Source organism: Stegostoma tigrinum, chromosome 34 (assembly GCF_030684315.1).
Source record: "Stegostoma tigrinum isolate sSteTig4 chromosome 34, sSteTig4.hap1, whole genome shotgun sequence".
In the NCBI taxonomy this organism is placed as follows: domain Eukaryota; kingdom Metazoa; phylum Chordata; class Chondrichthyes; order Orectolobiformes; family Stegostomatidae; genus Stegostoma; species Stegostoma tigrinum.
Window position 1 is genome coordinate 22,140,467 of NC_081387.1, and position 18,593 is coordinate 22,159,059.

Consider the following 18,593-nt stretch of genomic DNA (forward strand, 5'->3'; position numbering starts at 1 on the left):
TGGATGGACACTTAATGTCATACCATTCAGGGCAGTAAGGCTAGTGCTGGAAAGTGGGACGAGTGTCGATTTAATGTGGTGTCGACGGTGCAGATTCAATGAGCCTCCTCTGTATTGTCTAAGTCTTTGAAAACCAAGGAAGCTGTGTAAGCTTAAATCCTGCCCTGATATGCCTTTCCAAAATACAGCACCTCATATTTAACTAAATTAAACTTCATCTGCCACTCAAAGAATCCCTACAGTGTGGGAACAGGCCAGATGCCCAACAAGTCCACACCAACTCACCAGAGAGCATCCCACACAGACTCATTCCCGCTTCCCCCCCACCCCACCCATCCCTGCATTTTGCATGGCTAATCCATCTCAACTACCCATCCCTGGACACTACAGGGAAATTTAGCATGGCCAATCCACCTAATCTGCATACATTTGGACTATGGGAGAAAACTGGATTACCCAGCGGAAATATTCACAGACACAGGGAGAATGTGCAAACTCCACACAGACTGTCGCCTGAGGCTGGAATTGAACCCGGGTTCCCGGTGCTGTGAGGCAACAGTGCTAACCACTGACCATGGCTCATCAGCCTATTAGCCCACCGGATCATGATCTCTTTGTACTGAGGTAACCTTCTTTGCTGTCTACTACACATCCAATTTTGGTGTCATCTGGAAACTTACTAACTATACCTCCTATGTTCACATCCAAATCATTTCTGTAAATAACAAAATGCAGTGGACCCAGCACCATTCCTTGTAGCATACCACTGGTATGGAAGTGGTTTGAAGGTAGAAGATAGAGGGTGGTGGTGGAGGGTTGCTTTTCAGACTGGAGGCCTGTGACCAGTGGTATGCTCCAAGGAATAGAATATACTACTGGTCACAGGCCTCCAGTCTGAAAAGCAACCCTCCACCACCACCCTCTGTCTTCTACCTTCAAACCACTTCCATATCCAAAGAGCTGACTCTCTGTGTGATCTAACCTTGCTAACTATACCACTATGAGGAACCTTGTCGAACACCTTGCTGAAGTCCATGTAAATCATATCCATCATTCTGTTTTCATCATTCCTCTGTTACTTCTTCAAAAACCTCAAGTTAGTGAGGCACGATTTCCCACACACACACAGACATGTTGACTTTTCCTAATCAGTCTTGCCTTTCCAAATACATGTAAATCCTGTCCCTCAGGATTACCTCCAACAACCTACCCACCTCTGAAGTCATGCTCACCAGTCTATAATTCCCTGGCTTTTCCTTACCACCGTTCTTAAATAGTAGCACCACGTCAGCCAACCTCCAGTGTATTAGCACCACATCTGTGGCTATTGCTGATAGAAATATCTCAGCATGAGGACCAGCATTCACTTCTCTAGCTTCCCGCAGCTTTCTCGGATACACCTGATTGGTACCTGGGGATTTATCCACCTTTGTGTTTTAAGACATCCAGCGTCTCCTGCTCTGTGATATAGACATTTTTCAAAATGTTACTATTTATTTGTCCAAGTTCTCTTTTTTCCACTTCCTTCATTGATGCAATACTTGTTTAGTTTCTCCCCCATCTCCTGTGGTTCCACACATAGGCGGCCTTGCTGATCTTTAAGGGACTGCATTCTCTCCCTAGTTACCCTTTGTGGAGGCACTGTGTTGGACTAGGTCAGAAATCACATGACACCAGGTTGTAGTCCAAAACGTTTATTTGAAATCACAAGTTTTCAAAGCACTGCCCCTTCGTCAGATGCAGGGGCAGCACTTCAAAAGCTTGTGATTTCAAATAAACCTGTTGGACTATAGCATGGTGAGATATGACTTCTGACCTTGGTTACCCTTTCGTCCCTAATGTTATTTTGTAGAATCCCTTTGGATTCTCCTTAACCCGATTTCCCAAAACTATCTGATGTCCCCTTTTTGCCCTTCTGGTTTCCCTCTTAAGGTCACTCCTACTTCCTTGAAACTCTTGTAGAGAATCACTCGATCCCTGCTGTCTATACCTGACATATGCTTCCTTTTTTTTGACCAGAACCTCAATTTCTGTTGTCATCCAGCATTCCCTACAGATACCAGCTGTGCACTTCACCCTAACAGGAACATACCGTCTCTGGACTCTCATGATTTTATTTTTGAAGGCTTCTCTTTTCCAGCTGTACCATTATCACTCCCAATCAACTTTTGAATGTTCTTGCCTAATACCATCAAAATTGGCTTTCCTCCAAATTAGATCTTTAATTTTTAGATCCAGTCTATTCTTTTTCATCACTAATAGATTATGGCCACTGACCCCAAGCTGTTCCCCGCTAACATCTCAGTCTCCTGTCCTGCTTTATTTCCCCAAGAGGAGGTCATGTTTTGTACCTTCTCTAGTAGGTACATCCACAGACTGAATCAGAAAATTTCTTGCATGCACTTAACAAATTCGAATCCATCCAAGCCGTTAACAATATGGCAGTCCCAGTCTATTGAATTGAATTGAATTGAATATCCTTACAGTCACTGCATCTTTCTCCAGACTTCCTATGCGAAGGTACGTTCCACAAGCAGATGTGTGTCAGTCCATCTTAGACCTCCAGATACAGTTATAGAATCAAAGATATACAGTATCGAAACAGACCCTTCAGTCCAATTCGTCCATGCCAACCAGCTACCCTAAATAAATTTAGTCCCATTTGCCAGCATTTAGCGCATATCCCTCTAAACCCTTCTTATTCATGTATCCATCCAGATTTCATTTAAATGTTGCAATTGTACCAGCCTCCACCACTTCCTCTGTCATCTCATTCCATACACACGCCACCCTTTCTGTGAAAAAGTTGCCCCTTAGGACTCTTTTAAATCTTTGCTCTCTCATTGTAAACCTACAGCCTCTAGTTTTGGACTCACCCACCCTGGGGAACTCACCACCACCTTGTCAATTAACCAATCTATGCCCCTCACAATTTTATAAAACTCTACTAGGTCACCCCTCAGCTTCTGATGCCCCAGGGAAATGAAATGGAAAATGGCTCAAGAGGCTACATCAGCACAGGTTTGGGCTATGGGCCAGACATGTGCCATGTACAACAGAGAGAGTGCCTCACATCTGATGACCAGGTTTCTACCCACAATGAGGAAAGAGTAGTGTTCCCAAAAGACCAGTTTCTGCCTCATCTTGGCAACATGCTCCTCCCAAGATTTTGCGCATTCCTGGCCCCTCAACTCTATTCCCAGCATTTTCAGGTAATCTCTCTTGATAGCGAAGGAATGATTGGCCCAATTCCCAAAAAACATTGTCTCACTCTTTCCTTGATTAACCTTGGTTCCCTAGGCCCATTCGAACTGGTTGCAGATGCTAATGAGTGTGCACACTGATAGCGGATCTGAGTAGAATTTGGTGGCACCATCCATGTACAGGGAGGTTTTGACCTGCTGGCCTCCGCTGCCTGGAATAGTCACTCCTCTCAGACTTGCATCTTTTCTGATGGACTCAGCAAAAGGTATATACAAGACACAAACAAGGCAGGAGAGAGTGGGCAGCCCTCCAGTACTGCAGATCTGATTGGGAAGTTTTGATTTCTACCCATTGATTGAGATTGCACTAACAATGTTGGTGTACAGCAGTCGATCCAATTACAGATTCCCTCCTCAAAGCACATTTAGACAGCACATCCAAATGTAACTGTCAAAGGCCTTCTCATGGTCCAGGCCAATGAGGCTAACGTTCACCCCCTTGTCCTGTACATAGGCGATCGTATCCCTGAGGAGTGGAAGGCTCTGAGATCGTCCTGCACAGTACAGCATAGGTTTTATCACGATGAATCACCAATCCCAGAGCAGACCCGGTTGATAATGACCTCAAAAAGGATGTTATAGTCCACATTCAGCAGCTGAACTTGTGGGTGAACGATTGGACACTCTCTGCAATGAGGCAGCCATCCTTTGCCCCCCTGGGGGGCTGGCAGTTGTCCTGCTCTGGTGTCGTCAGTGTGAGTTTGAAACCCAGAAGATTCAGTTCTGAGACCTACAAAGGGACTGTCGTGCTCTGCTCCTGTTTAGGAGTGTCACTGCTCCCAGTTGCCCAGAGCTGTGGTGCAATGGGTTTACCCTGATTCCTGATGACTGAAGGTTGGGATTCACCGGGACCCTCAGATCGTCCAGTGTTTCTGGGTTGGGGGGAAGGGGTGAGTTGGTATTTCTCTCCTTTTCCCCTGTGATGCTCTGCCTCTTTTTCTGTCATTGGCCATCCCTCTGCATGTCTTCGTTGTCAGAGGAGCTGCTGGTGTGTCCATCATACAGCTGCATCGTTCCATTTTGCTCTGTGTCTGGGGCTCAACACATTTTCCTTTTCCAGTGGTTTCTCACTGGAAACCACTCCCCTACCGCCTTGATTTCCTCCTCCTCCATTGGCTCTGTCTATTCATGAGAAGGTTGGGTCAGTTGCTGTGCCTCTGCGCTGGCTACCTTTTCCTCCTCTCCAGCTGTTCCCTCCTTCTGGGTGCTCCTCCTTTCAGTTTCTTGCTGGAGGATGGCACCTTACTGTCCTTTGGGGGTCCATGGCTTGCATTGCCACTCCAGGCCATCTGGGTGTATGTAACACCAACCATAACCGCACACCCCCCCACCTTCTCTACCCCCCACCCCCTCAACTGTCTTGGGTATGCCTTGTACAGGCAGCCTGCTTCCCCATTTAGTTGCAGCTCTTGGACTCTTCACAGTTCTTGGTCAGGTGGATCTCCTGTTTGCAATTCGCTGCCATGTGCCTTAACATTCCGCAGGTTTGGCACACTCCAGGTTACATCATATATGCTTTGATCGCGAAGACTGGGGGGGGTGGTTGGAAGATGTTCCCACTGGCATCCACTTTCTGCTTGCTGGTCCAGGTTCCAAAGGTGTCCACTAAAATCAGTGCTGCCCCTTCAAACTGCATATACCTTCCCAGGAAGGTCAGGACTTCTGCTGCCAGACGTGGGGCTTATACATATCATTTGTAATAAGCAATTTCTCTGTGTAGGGAGAACCAACAATCGTGCCACAGACAAGATGCAGAGGGGACCCTTTGCTCCTTTCTCCTCTAATATCTTTAGAAGATGCTCACATGGCTGCACATCTCTGAAGGTCATGTTGAAGTAGCCCTCACTGGGAATATCCTTCAGAGAGAAAATATCTGCTGCTTGGAAACTACAACAATCCAGGAGGCCTCTCTCAACAAAGGAAGTCCAGTCAACTGCCCCCACTTGCTCCACAGTTCCTTTGATTGTATTACGGAACTCTTGGTCTGGGCTGTAGGCACCAGCAGAGGCCATAGATCTGGTTGGCTGGTCACTGAACAAGCTGGCTTTGGCCTAATGCCAAAAGATCCATCAATTTCAGCTCCGCTCAACAGAGTATCCTGCAAGTTCTGTTCACAATCACTGATGATCTCAAGGTCTTCTGATAAAGACTTTCAGCTCAGACTTGTCCTGCGGCAATCTCCTCTGGGTCAAGGTATCTCCCCTGGTCCTGCCGGAAACTCCTCCAAAGACTCCTTAAGCTGTATTTATCTCATATGAGTCCTCTGCAATCTCTTCACAATCATGGTGACTGAGCTGACTTCTCCCAGAATCCTCTTTGCTGCGCAGAACTCAGCATAGTAACATATTCCTGATTGAATCCTGGGCAGGTGACTACAGCTTTGCATCATGGACGGTAATGTAGAAACACATATCCTCCAAAAAGAAAGCATCCATCTCTCTATTGCTCTTCTGTTTATGGAGAACTAGAAGAAAATATGTAGCAGCTAGCTCTTCTCCCTCATCTTTGTGTGAGCTGCTCCTTCTGCAAATCATTGTTAAAAGGGAAAAAGGGGGGGAAACTCTTCAGAGGTATCAAAAGGATGAATCCTCAACCAATGAAAGAAAGACTGAGAATTGGTGTATACACAACAATGTGTCACTATCAAGTATCAAAAGGAGTTGAAAAGAATTTAAAAAAGGAAATAAATCAACGTTTGTGATCTGGACAGGTGCTAGAACTGTGCTCATTTTTCTATCTGTTGCTATTTTCCAGAATTTGAAATGCCATGGGGAGGTAATGGCTTAGTGGTATTATCTCTGGGCTATTCAATCTAGAGACACAGGTAATGTTCTGGGAACCCAGATACAAATTCCGCCATGGTAGATGGTGAAATTTGCATTCAATAAATATCCAGAATTAACAGTCTAATGATGGCCGTGAATCCAATATCAATTGTTGGAAAAATCCATCTGGTTCACTAATGTCCTTTGGGGCAGGAAACTGCCATCCTTACCTGGTCTGGCCTCCAGCAATGTGGTTGACTCTTAACTGCCCTCTGGGCACTTAGGGATGGGCAATAAATCCTGCCTAGCCAGCAATGCCTTCATCCTGTGAATGAATAAAGAAAAAAAAACCAAACTGCATTTTGCATTTTCACCTTACAAGTAAATCAAACCCACTTGTCGAGTTCCTGAACCGAATTATAGAGTCTTACAGTTGTACAGCATGACCTTTTGATCCACTTGTCCATGCTGACCAGATATCCTAAAATTAATCTGGTCCTTTCTGCCAGCATTTGGCCCATATCTCTCCAAACTTTACCTATTAATGTTGCAAAACAGATGCATTTTAGATGTTCTAATTGCACCAGCCTCCACTACTTCGTCTGAAAGGTTATTCCATACATGCACACCATCGGTGTGAAAATTTCCCCTGAGGTCCCTTTTAAATCTTTCCCCTCTCACCTCAAACCTATGTCCTCTAGTTTTGGATTCCCCTTCCCTGGGAAGAAAACTTTGGCTATTCACCCAATCCATGCCCCTCATGATTTTATAAATCACCTTAAGGTCACCCCTCAAACTCTGACACTCCAGAGAAAATATCCCCAGCCTATTCAGCCTCTCCCAACTCTCCAATCCCAGCAACATCCTTTTAAATCTTCTCACTACTTCGAATAATCTGGACTCTGTGTTCCTCAAGTGGAACCGTCTTTGCCACGCAAGCTTCAATTACCCCTTCCATTACCTAGCCTGATTGTTTCTTTATCTTCAACCCCTTCTGGCTGGTTTGCCAAAAATCTGTAGGCGTCCTACTTCAGCTTTTCGTTATCAGTCCAGTTCACCCCAAATATCAATAACCCAAGGCAATTCTAACAATGGAATGTAGTCAATACACATAATAAATAACCCTTCAAAAATCTTGTATAAACAGAGTCTACAATCAGAAATAAATCTTTTGGTGTGAACTTGTCCAAAGATCAGACCAGAAGAGGTGAACACCCTGCTCTGTCTCAATTTCCACGCACTGATCATAATCTCCACGAGCTTGCTAATTATTTTTCCCTGTGAAGCAAGCTAGCTTGATACTCTTTCCATACAAAGAAGCTATGCATTTACACTCTTGACACTATCCAGTCTTCAGCAAATGATCTGTTTGACAACTGGCAAACATCATCTTTTCCAATGTCAGTTTGATAGTTAACTCATTAAGATTTGTGTTGCCTTGGAAAGAAGCTCATCTCTTGCTTTTCATTAACTCTGGCCTCAGCTTAGCTTGTGCTCATAATTCACCACTTTTATGTCATCCAATCAATTGTATGATTTTTACACAGCACAATTCAATGGCAATCAATCACAAATTCAGTTGATGAACAGTCCACATGATCACATCTGAAACAAAACTTCAACTTTTTCATAGTTATTGTGACAGTTCAATCGGCTACTGTTGAGTAAAAATAATTTAACTTAAACACACACACACAGACCTTTGGCCTAACAGAAACACTTAGGATGTTTCAAAAGAAATAGCAAGAGTGGTATAAAGAGGTGGGGGAGTGGCTTTGCTAATAAGGGATGGTATCACAGCTACAGAAAGGAATGTCACGGAGGAGGGTATCTTTACTGAGTCAGAATGGGTGGAAGTCAGAAACAGGAAAGCAGCAGTCACTTTACTGGGGTTTTCTGTGGACCCCTCAATCGCAACAGAGACACTGAAGAACAGTTGGGAGGCAGATTTTCGAAAGGTGCAGAAGTAATAGGGTTTTTGTCATGCATGGCTTCAACTTCTCTAATATTGACTGGAACCTCCATAGTGCAAATAGCTGGATAGAGCAGATTTTTCAGGTGTGTCCCGGAAGGATTTCTGACTCAGTATATTGAGATGCTGACTAGAGGGGAGGATTTGGATTTGGGGCTTGGCAATGAAGCAGACCACGTGTCAGATCTCACAGTGGGCGAGCATTTTGGTGATAGTGATTACAACTCCCTGACCTTTTTACTATAATGATGGAGAGGGGTAGGAGCAGACGGTATGGAAAAGTATTTAATTAGGGGAGGGGAAATTTCAATGCTATTAGTCAGGAACTGTGGTGCATAAATTGTGAACAGATGTTTTCAGGGAAATGCATGCCAGAAATGTAGAGGTTGCTTAGGGAGCACTTGCTACGAGTACTGGACAGATTAGGGATGGTAAGGTGAAGGAACCTTGGAATAACAAGACATGTGGAACATCTTGTCAAGAGGAATAAGGAAGCTTACTTAAAAGTGAGGCAGCAAGGATCAGACAGGGCTCTACAGGGTTACAAGGTAGCCAGAAAGGAACTGAAGAATGGACTTAGGAGAGCAAGAAGAGGGTATGAAAAAGCCTTGGCAGGTAGGCTTAAGGGAAATCCCATAGCATTCTATGCTTATGTGAGGAATAAGGGGATGGCCAGAGTAAGGATCGGGCCAATCAGGAATAGTGGAGGGAACTTGTACCTGGAGTCAGGGGAGATATGGGAGGTCCTTAATGAATACTCTGCTTCAGCATTCACCAATCAGAGAGGCCATGTATTTTGTGAGGACAGCATGAAACAGGCTTATGTGCTCGAACAGGTTGATGTTAGGAAGGAGGATGTGCTAGAAATTTTGAAAAACATAAGGACAGATATTTCCCCGGGCCAGACAGGATTTACCCCAGGTGCATATGGGAAGCGAGGGAAGATTTTGCTACCCCTTTGGTGATGATCTTTGCGCCCTCCCTGTCCCCTGGAGTAGTACCAGATGACTGGAAGATGGCAAATGTTATTCCCTTGTACAAGAAAGGGAATAGGGATAATCCTGGGAATTATAGACCAGTCAGTCTTACTTCTGTGGTGGGCATATTATTGGATAGGATTCTTAGAGATAGTATTTATGATTATTTGGAGAAGCTTTGTGAGGGGCAAGTCATGCCTCACAAGTCTTATTGAATTCTTTTGAGGATGTGACAAAACACACTGATGAAGGGGATATGGTGTATTAGGATTTTAGCAAGGCATTTGAGAAGGTTCCCTATGGGAGGCTCCTTCAGAAAGTAACGAGGCATGGGATTCTGGGAAATTTAGCTGTCCGGATACAAAACTGGCTGTCCAGTAGAAGGCAGAGAGTAGTAATAGAAGGAAAGTATTCAACCTGGAGTTCAGTAACTAGTGGAGTTCCACAGGGATCTGTTCTGGGACTTCTGCTTTTTGTGATCTTTGTAAATGACTCAAATGAGAAAGTGGAAAGGTGGGTTAGTAAGTTTGCCAATTACATGAAGTTTAGTGGAGTTGTGGACAGCGTGCAGGGCTGTTGTAGGTTGCAACAGGACATTGGCAGGATACAGAGCTGGGCAAAGAAGTGACAGATGGAATTCAACCTGGAAAAGTGTGACGTGATTCATTTCAGAAGGTCAAATTTGAATACAGAATACAGGGTTAATGGCAGGATTCTTGGCAGTGTAGAGGAGCAGAGGGATCTTGGGTCCACATCCATAGATCCCTCAAAGTTGCCACCCAAGTTGGTCAGGTTGTTAAGAAGGTGTATGGTATGTTGGTTTTCATTGGCAGGGACGTTGAGTTTAAGAGCCATGAAGTGATGCTGCAGTGCTATAAAACACTGGTTAGACCACCCTTAGAATATTGTGTTCAGTTCTGGTCCCCTCATTATAGGAAGGATGTGGAAGCTTTAGAAAGGGTACAGAGGAGATTTACCAGGATGCTGCTTGGAATGGAGGGCAGGTCTTATGAAGAAAGGTTGAGTGAGCTAGGGCTTTTCTCATTGAAGTGAAGAAGGCTGAGAGGTGACTTTATGGAGGTGTACAAGATGATGGCATGGATAGAGTGGATAGCCAGAGACTTTTTCCCGGGGTGGAAATAACTAATCACGAGGGGGCATAATTTTAAGGTGATTGGAGGAAGGTATAGGGGAAGTGTCAGAATCTATAGAACCAAAGGAATTCTCCACCACAGAAGTCTGAGGCAGTCAAGTCACTGAATATCTTTAAGAAAAAAAGGTTGATTTCTAGGACTGTAGGCATCAATGGCATGGGGAAAGAGCAAGAATATGGCACTGAAATAGAGGATCAGCTGTGATCATGTTGAATGCTGCAGTAGGCTTAATGGCTTGAATGTGAAATGGCCTACTTCTGTTCCTCTCTTCTGTTTCTATGTTTTCTAGGCTGAATGCTGACATGAGAGGTTTGCATCATGACACAAGGTATGGCAGGTTAAGGTTGAAAGAATGTGAGGTGAACCTATTGAAACTAGAGATTCTGAAGAGGCTTGATAGATGGATGCTGAAAGGCCATTTTCCCTTGTAGCGGTATCTAGAACTAGGGGTGCAGCTTCAAAATAAGGGATCTTTCATGACTGAGGTGAACAGGAATTTCTTCTCCCAGCAAATTATTAGTATTGGAATATTCTACCCCAAAGAGAAGCAGAGGTTGGTTTATTGAATTTATTCAAGACTGAGTTAGACAAATGTTGATTTACAAAGGGAGTTGCGGGTTATTGGGGGTGGGGTGAGTTAATAGAGTTAGGATCATGACTAATTTGATTGTACTGGAGCTGGCTCAAGGGACCAAGTAACATACGTCTGTACCTAATTCTTATGTTCATAGATTCATATCCTGTTTTAACTCATCATTGTTCATTCCAACTCACTCATTCATGTTAACATCCTTAATGTTTGCATATATTTCTTACTCTATAAAAATGTTGAAATCATAGCCAGTATCCAATAAGTGGAGATAGTAAAATGTTGCTAAACACTGTCCTTATACTGTTAAATAATTGCTAATGGAACAATTATGATCTAATGACAGCCGTTGTGTAATCAACCAGTCAAGGTGCAGAATGCTCAGACATCACCACCATGCTGTTGCAATTCATGAAGTCATGGTGACTGAATCTTCTAACATTATCCCAACTAGAAACATAACAATCACCGAAACCATGGTGATGGAAAGTGATGTCACCAAAGCTGGTAATGTAATACTTGATGAAAAGCACAGGGGATGTGTCAATAAATTTCATCTTCACAACATTCTACCCAGTGATAGAGAGTGAACTTGGCCAGTACTTGAAAGAGGTGGGTATCACTGACCTTTGACAAAGCTACTGCTCATGTTAAACACTGGATGTTAGTGAATTTTTGACAGCATCCCAAATCCTGAAAGAAAATGGCTTGGAAGCACTGTGCTCAATTCTGGACACACTTTGGGAAGGATATGAAAGCTTAGACCCATTTGGCTTGAAGTCAGCAGTAGGAGATACAGCATTAGGTTTAACCTGTTATCTCACTGTGATTTGCAGGCAGACATTTAACACTGAATTAGCAAGGAAACACAGAAGGTGGGTTAACCCAAATGTTTGGTTGAAGTGGCAACACTTAAGTAGCATTGTAAAAATGAGATGAGGAGCAGCATAAAACAGTGAGTTTGCATTATGTTAACATATTTAAGGGGAACATAAAATATGTTGTTCTCTTGGGGAACTGAAGAATAATGGGAGAGGTGGGAAAATGGAGTTGAGACAGATCATCAGCCATGACCTGACTGAATGGTGGAGCAGCCTCAAGGAGTTGAATGGTTCTTTTTCTGCTTTTTGCCACTCATGGTGTAATGATCCCAACTGATGGTAATATTGGTCAAGTCAAATCTCAGAGTGGGACCTAACCAGAAAACCTTAAGTTTGATTTTATTATTTGTTTACTGTGATGCAGAATTACTGAACATATTCACAAGAGATTGCCAAAATACTTTTTTAAAAGAACAAAGTTTATATCATACAAAAAAAACATTTGCCGCACTATGCTAGAACTATATGAAACAAACAATCAATCAATCTTACAAATATCAGAAAGAAAGACTCAACTCTTACCCAAAACAGCCTTTACACACACCCTAACCTCAGTTAAGATTCATCACAGTCTCCACTTTAATGCTCCAATTAGTTTCAGAGCTTGCTTCATGCTGAATTCTAGGGTTTCCTGTGGTGCAGTGGTAGTGTTCCCAGGCTAGGAGGCCTGCACTGAAGTCTTAACTGCTCCAGATATGTGTCATAGCATGTCTGAACAGGGTGATTCAAAAAGATCATGCTGACTTCTTCAGACGCTGCTTGTCGTGTTATGGGCATGCCACCAGATAGCTAGTTGGCACTGTACACAAAGGGCTCATGTGTTGCTGTGGCAGTGCCCCTGCCTCTGGCCCAGAGATCTGGATTCAAGCCCCACCTGCTCCTGAGGTGCATTGTAATGTTCTGAACATGTGGATTAAGAAATCCTACTGACATCTAAACATCTTCGGAGCAAACACCTGGGTTTTCCTTACACTCAACGTCCAGTTTCCTCACCAATATACCTGCTAGTCTGGCACTTTAGTCCCACATTTCTATACCCACAGGTTCCTGTTACTATCTCAGTGTCTTACACACATGGCTGCTAGGCATCAGCCCAATTTGCTCCAGCTTTTTTTTCAACAATATGTGGCTAACATGAATGATTCACTGACTGCTGACTGCACATGCTCACTATTGATTATTTCTGTCAAAACTTGCTCTCAGTTTTTGAGATCAGGGACAGAAGAGAACAGGGGAGACTTACACAAAATATTCTCCTTATAGAATTTTTGAATGTCTTCAGTACAAAGTAAATGCAGTGTAACAGAACAGGCAGGTTGACAAGCACAGAAAAAAAAATTGAGCTATTTCCAGTCGAACATTCAACTATACCATGAGTTTGATGAGTGACAAATGCAACCAGCTAATGGGGAGGCAATGGCTTAGTGGTGTTGTAGCTGGACTGTTAATCCAGAGACCCGGTTCAAATCCTGACCATGGCAGATGGTGAAATTGGAATTCAATAAAAAAAATCTAGAATTAAGAATCTAATGATGACCACGAATCCATTGTCAATTGTAAGGGAAAACCTATCTGGTTCACTCATGTCCTTTCGGGAAGGAAACTGTCATCCTTCCCTGGTCCGGCCTACATGTGACTCTGGACGCACAGCAATGTGGTTGACTCTGAAATGCCCTCTGGGCAATACATGCTGCCTAGCCAGTGATGCCCTAATTCCATTAATGAATAGAAAAAGAATGGGTTCAAGGGGAAGCGAGCAGGTTTTTGGTATTGGTGGCAGTCATATACCTCCATAATTGAATTGTTCAATTAATCAGATATCACACTTTTGAGTTCCTCTCCTATTGACTAAACTGCTTGGACATTGTGTCTGTTTGATGTACCACATAAGATTTGAATATACAATAGGCCCAAGATCATGAAGCCATAATTGCAAATAACAAGGAAAGCTAGAGACGAAGCACAAACTGTTTGCCACATGGAGTAAGCTTGTAGATCACAACAGGCTGAGGAATTCTTTTGTCTGTCTGCCCCACATTCCGATTAACTCTGTTTCCACCAAAGACAAGCTTTTTTCCAGCAAAAGTGCATTCAACAGCTCCAGCTATCCTCGCTCGCTAAGACCACTGGTGAGCTGCTTAGCTCCCTTGTTCAGTGCTCTCCATCACCTTCGCTATCTGTTGCTGCAATTTCCCATGACAGATGATCAATTTGATTTACATCCAATCATCTGGGCATTTTGTAAAGTTAAGACTTCAACACCCAAACTATCATGATTGTTTTCCGTACTCACACCTTCCTTCCAGATTAAATAACAATTTACATATTTCTTTCATAGAATACCTTCAGTGTGGAAACAGGTTATTTAGCCCATCAAGTCCACACCAACCCACTCAGACCCACCCTGACTCTGTCCCCGTAATCCTGCATTTCCCATGGCTAATTCACCTAGCCTGCACACACTGGGCACTATGGGCAACTTAGCATGGTCAATCCACCTAACCTGCACATGTTTGGACACTGGGAGGAAACTGGATCACCCAGACGAAACCCATGCAGACATGAGGAGAATGTGCAAACTCCACACAGTCGTTAGCCTGAGATCCCTGGCACTGTGAGGCAGCAGAGGCAACCACTGTGCCACTGTGTATTGTGTTTATTGTTCACAACATGGTCTCCTCTATATGTAGACATAGACTGGAGAGACTGGTTTGCCCAATACTTCTATTCTTGTATGCAGGCATAACAGAATTTCCCACCAACTATCATTTTGAATCTCCCTTTTGCCCTCAATCTGTGTTTTCTGTCCTCGGCTGGCTGCTCTTTCCAAAAAGAAGATCAACATGTGCTCGAGGAACAGCACCTCATCTTAAGATTTGGTACTGTGCAAACTTCTGAATTCAACAGAGTTCAATCATTTTGGATCATAACACCTTTTCCCTCTTTAGTAATACAGTCTTATATTTTTCTTGTTTTTGCATTTGCACACCAGCTGTTCATCACTCTGCTATCCACACTTCCTCTGGACCTATGTTTTGTTTCTTTATTTGTGCTATTATTACCTCCTGTGGCTATTCCCATCAATTCATCTCTCAAGTAATCTCCTGCTCTCCACCGTAATGCAAACCTCCTTTTCTGTTGTACTCCCAACACCCATTAAATCTCAATAATTTGGATGAAGGAAGTAAATGCACTGTAGCCATGTCTTTGAATCACAAAAATAGTGGGGAAGCAAGTGGTAAAGATTACAGAATCTACAGAGGTTGGCAGATTAAGTTAATTGTTGAAAATTCGACCAAATATAATGTGGGAAAATGTAAGTTTATGAACTTTATATGAAAGATTAGAGGACTGAATATTATTTAAATAGAGAAAAAGGCTACAGAACACTAAATACAAAGTGATTTGGGTTAATTATGCATAAATCACAAAAATGCCAGCATAAAAGTTCTGCAGGTAATAGGGAAGGCAAGTGGCAGATTGGGTCTTTATTTTAAAGGAAAAGTAGTAAAAAAAAATGAAATCTTGCCAAAACTGTACATGGCACTGTTCAATCTCACCTGAATACTGTGAACAATTTTGGTTCCGTTATCTAAGGTAAGGTAAACTAGCATTGGAGGTGGGCCACAGAAGGTTAACTAGGTTGCTCTTGGGCATGGAAGAATTGTCTTATGAAGAGAGGTTGAGGAGATTGGGCCTGTACTCATTATGGAGTTTAGTGGAATAAGAGATGATCCTATAAAAACATAAGATTCTTAGGGAGATTGACAGAGTAGATGAAAAGAGGCTGTTTCCCTCTAAGAGACAGCACAGGACCAGAGGGCATAATCTCAGAATAAGGGGTTGTCCATTTAAAGCAGAGAGTAGGAGAAATTTCTTCTCTCATAGGGTAGACAACCTGTGGAATTCTCCATGCAGAGGGCTGCAGAGGCTGGACTGTTGAGTTAGACAGACAGAGTTTTAAGCAGTAGGGCAATTAAGGATTATGGGGTAGAGACAGAAAAGTGGAGTTGAGGACCATCAGATCAGACATGATCTCATTAAATAGCAGAGCAGAATCAATGGGTCAAGCGGCTTACTTTTGGTCTTATGTCTTATGGTCGAACAAAGGTGCAGGCTATTTCTTAAATGGTGAGAGGTTGGAAACTGTACAAAAATATCCTTGGTATCTTTGTTCAGAAGTCACAGAATGCTATATTGCAGTGTAGCAAGCAATTCAGAAGCAAGTGGTATGCTCGCCTTTATTTAAAGAGGATTTAAGCCTAGCAGCTTCAGTTGTGTAGAACACTGATGAGATACAAGGTGAAGTGCAGTGGAAATTTTGCAGACTCATTCAGTGGATAATGGATCTGCTTTATGAGGAGTGATTGAGGAAACTGGGTCTCTGTTCTCTGAAGTTTAGAAGAATAAAGACAGTCTCACAGAAACGTATGAAATTTTCAAAGTAATTGATAGAGTAGAAGAAGAAAGAACATTCCCCAGCAGTAAATTCAAGAATCAGCATTATAGTCTCAGGGCAAAAAGCAAGCCATTTAGGACTGAGATTTAAAGGAACTTCTTCACTCAAAGGGTGCAATAATCTTTGGAATGCAATAATCTTTGGAATTCTCTTCCCTAGAGGGCTCAAACATTAAACAAGTTCAGCACAGAGTGTGCGCGATTTCTAGTTAGCCATGACATCAAGGCATTTAGGGATGGCATGGGAATATGGCATTGAGGAATGTATCAGAGATAATGGGAACTGCAGTTGCTGGAGAATCCGAGATAACGAAGTGTGGAGCTGGATGAACACAGCAGGCCAAGCAGCATCTTAGGAGCACAAAAGCTGACGTATCGGGCCTAGACCCTTCATCAGAAAGAGTGATGATGGGTTTAGGCCCGAAACGTCAGCTTTTGCGCTCCTAAGATGCTGCTTGGCCTGCTGTGTTCATCCAGTTCCACACTTTGTTATCTGGCATTGAGGAATGATGGTTAACCATGATCTAGAATGATGGAGCAGGCTCAAAGGGCTGAATGTTCCATGTTCCTCAGTCCACTAATCAATGATTCTCTGTAAAATCTACTTTGTTGGCTGAATTTCTTCTCATAGTTCAGTATCATATTTAATGTTGTCATGTGCCTGTGAAGTATCTTGCATGTGTTGTGGTGAGGCTGGGTGGTGGTGGTGGGGGTGTTGATGGTGGTGGCTCATACTTTGTTGTTGAACAACAGCCTAGATTGTGGCATCAAGTTTCTGGAATGGCACCTCAGCCCTTCTAACTCAGAAGCCAGGAGTGCCGGCCAGTCAGATACAACCTGGTCATATTCTCAAACAAAATCAGAAGTTGCCGAAAAAGTTCTGGCAGCATCTGTGAAGAGAAATCAGAGTTAACATTCCAGGTCCAGTGACACTTCCTCACAGTAAAGTGCTCCAATGTACACAAGACAAGTGAGGACGCCAATGCAGGCTATTATTAATAAATTTGTGCTCTTTCTGCTTCTTTTCAGAGGCTGAAATGATGAAACAAAAACGGCAGAAGCCAAAGATACAGAGGAGGTTATCACTTAGGCAACTACCAGTGAAGTTATCATTCCCACTGTGGCGGTTACCTCTCAGAGGTTCGGTTATGAAGCCTCTGCTGCGAATAAAGGGGCTGCCAGTGAATCGCTTACCCAGTAAGCCACTGCTACAGAAATCAGAAAGAAGGCTGCCACTCATGAAGGTAGAGAAGAGGCTGCCAGAAAGATGCTCACCTACTAAGGTAGCAAGGAAAATGCCAGTGAGGTTTTTCTCCAAGAACAGCTCCTTCCGAAGGAAGAGTTTGCGTGTAAAGAATGTTGTTCAGGAGCCATCTGTCCCAGCAAGGAGATCCCCAGCCAGTATAAATCTTCTTTATGCTTCTTAAAATAACATATACCACAACAAAGCATATGCAGCATGTTGCTCCATTAATTCTAATTGTTATTGAATTACACAGAGAATTAAAATCTTACAATAAATCACAGTTGTGCAATTTGCTCTCTGATTTAACTTTGAACGTGGATACAAAAGAAGCAGGTGTAGGCTAAACAGAGAAACCTGGTTGGCTGGTCAGCTAGCTGAGCCTGCTTTGCCATTCAACATGATAACAGCTAAGTACCCAACTGTCAAATGCATTAAACCTCACCTCACCAACACAGTTAAAATGCCGTATTAAACTTTCCTCCTACCTTATCACAGCTCCCTCAATGATCTATGCTGGGGTCTGAGTTATTCTGCCATATTGTGGATCCACCCATCTTAGGTAATTAGCTCCTATAACCAAGATTCAAACATAAGCTCTGTCCCAAGGCAGCAGGTACCACAAGAGCAAGCTTTAATCTCTGAATTGTCTTTGTCCTAGCTGCTAAACAAGCTGGAAAATTCAACTGCCATTTCTACACTGCCCACTGTGTGTTGACAAGGTTTGTATTTTCCCACTGTTAACTGTTGTGGATTTTACCATTTAGGATGCGTTGTTTCACATGCATGTGTGTGTCACATCTAGAAGTCATAAATGAGATATGCTACAAGTTGGACAACTTAATGTAATTTGGCTGTTTACATAGCCATTGGTGCACTTGGAATTGTTCAGCAATTGCTGCCCAATTTCAGAATTGTTTCACACAGCACTTTTTGTTTTAAAATGGGTTGTGCAAGTACGAGCTGGTCGATTATTGTCTGAACTCTGCCTACTAAGAGCAACAAAAGGAATATGTTTGATCAGCGACAGAGCCACACTCTGCAAACAAGTAGAATATACGCAAGATTTGTGTCCTGTTTGAATTATTAAGAGCTTCGAGAACCTATCATTCCCAGTTGCTTTCTTCCTGATAATGCTTCAGCCAAACAGCTGACTTCTGGATGTGAGTTTGCTCGCTGAGCTGGAAGGTTAGTTTTCAGACGTTTCGTCACCAATCTAGGTAACATCATCAGTGAGCCTCCGACGAAGTGCTGGTGTTATGTCCCGCTTTCTATTTATAGAATATTTATA

General features: G+C 43.1%; 1 protein-coding gene across 1 annotated transcript in view; it reads left to right on the forward strand.

Annotated features, from left to right (window-relative positions):
* Positions 1–17,503, forward strand: part of LOC125446543 (butyrophilin subfamily 2 member A2-like) — a 37,406-nt gene extending 19,903 nt beyond the window's left edge. The window contains exon 9 of the transcript XR_007246422.2: positions 17,089–17,503. The gene's annotated coding sequence lies outside the window, so the exon portion shown is untranslated. The remainder of the gene's footprint in view (positions 1–17,088) is intronic.
* The last annotated feature ends 1,090 nt before the right edge of the window (positions 17,504–18,593 follow it).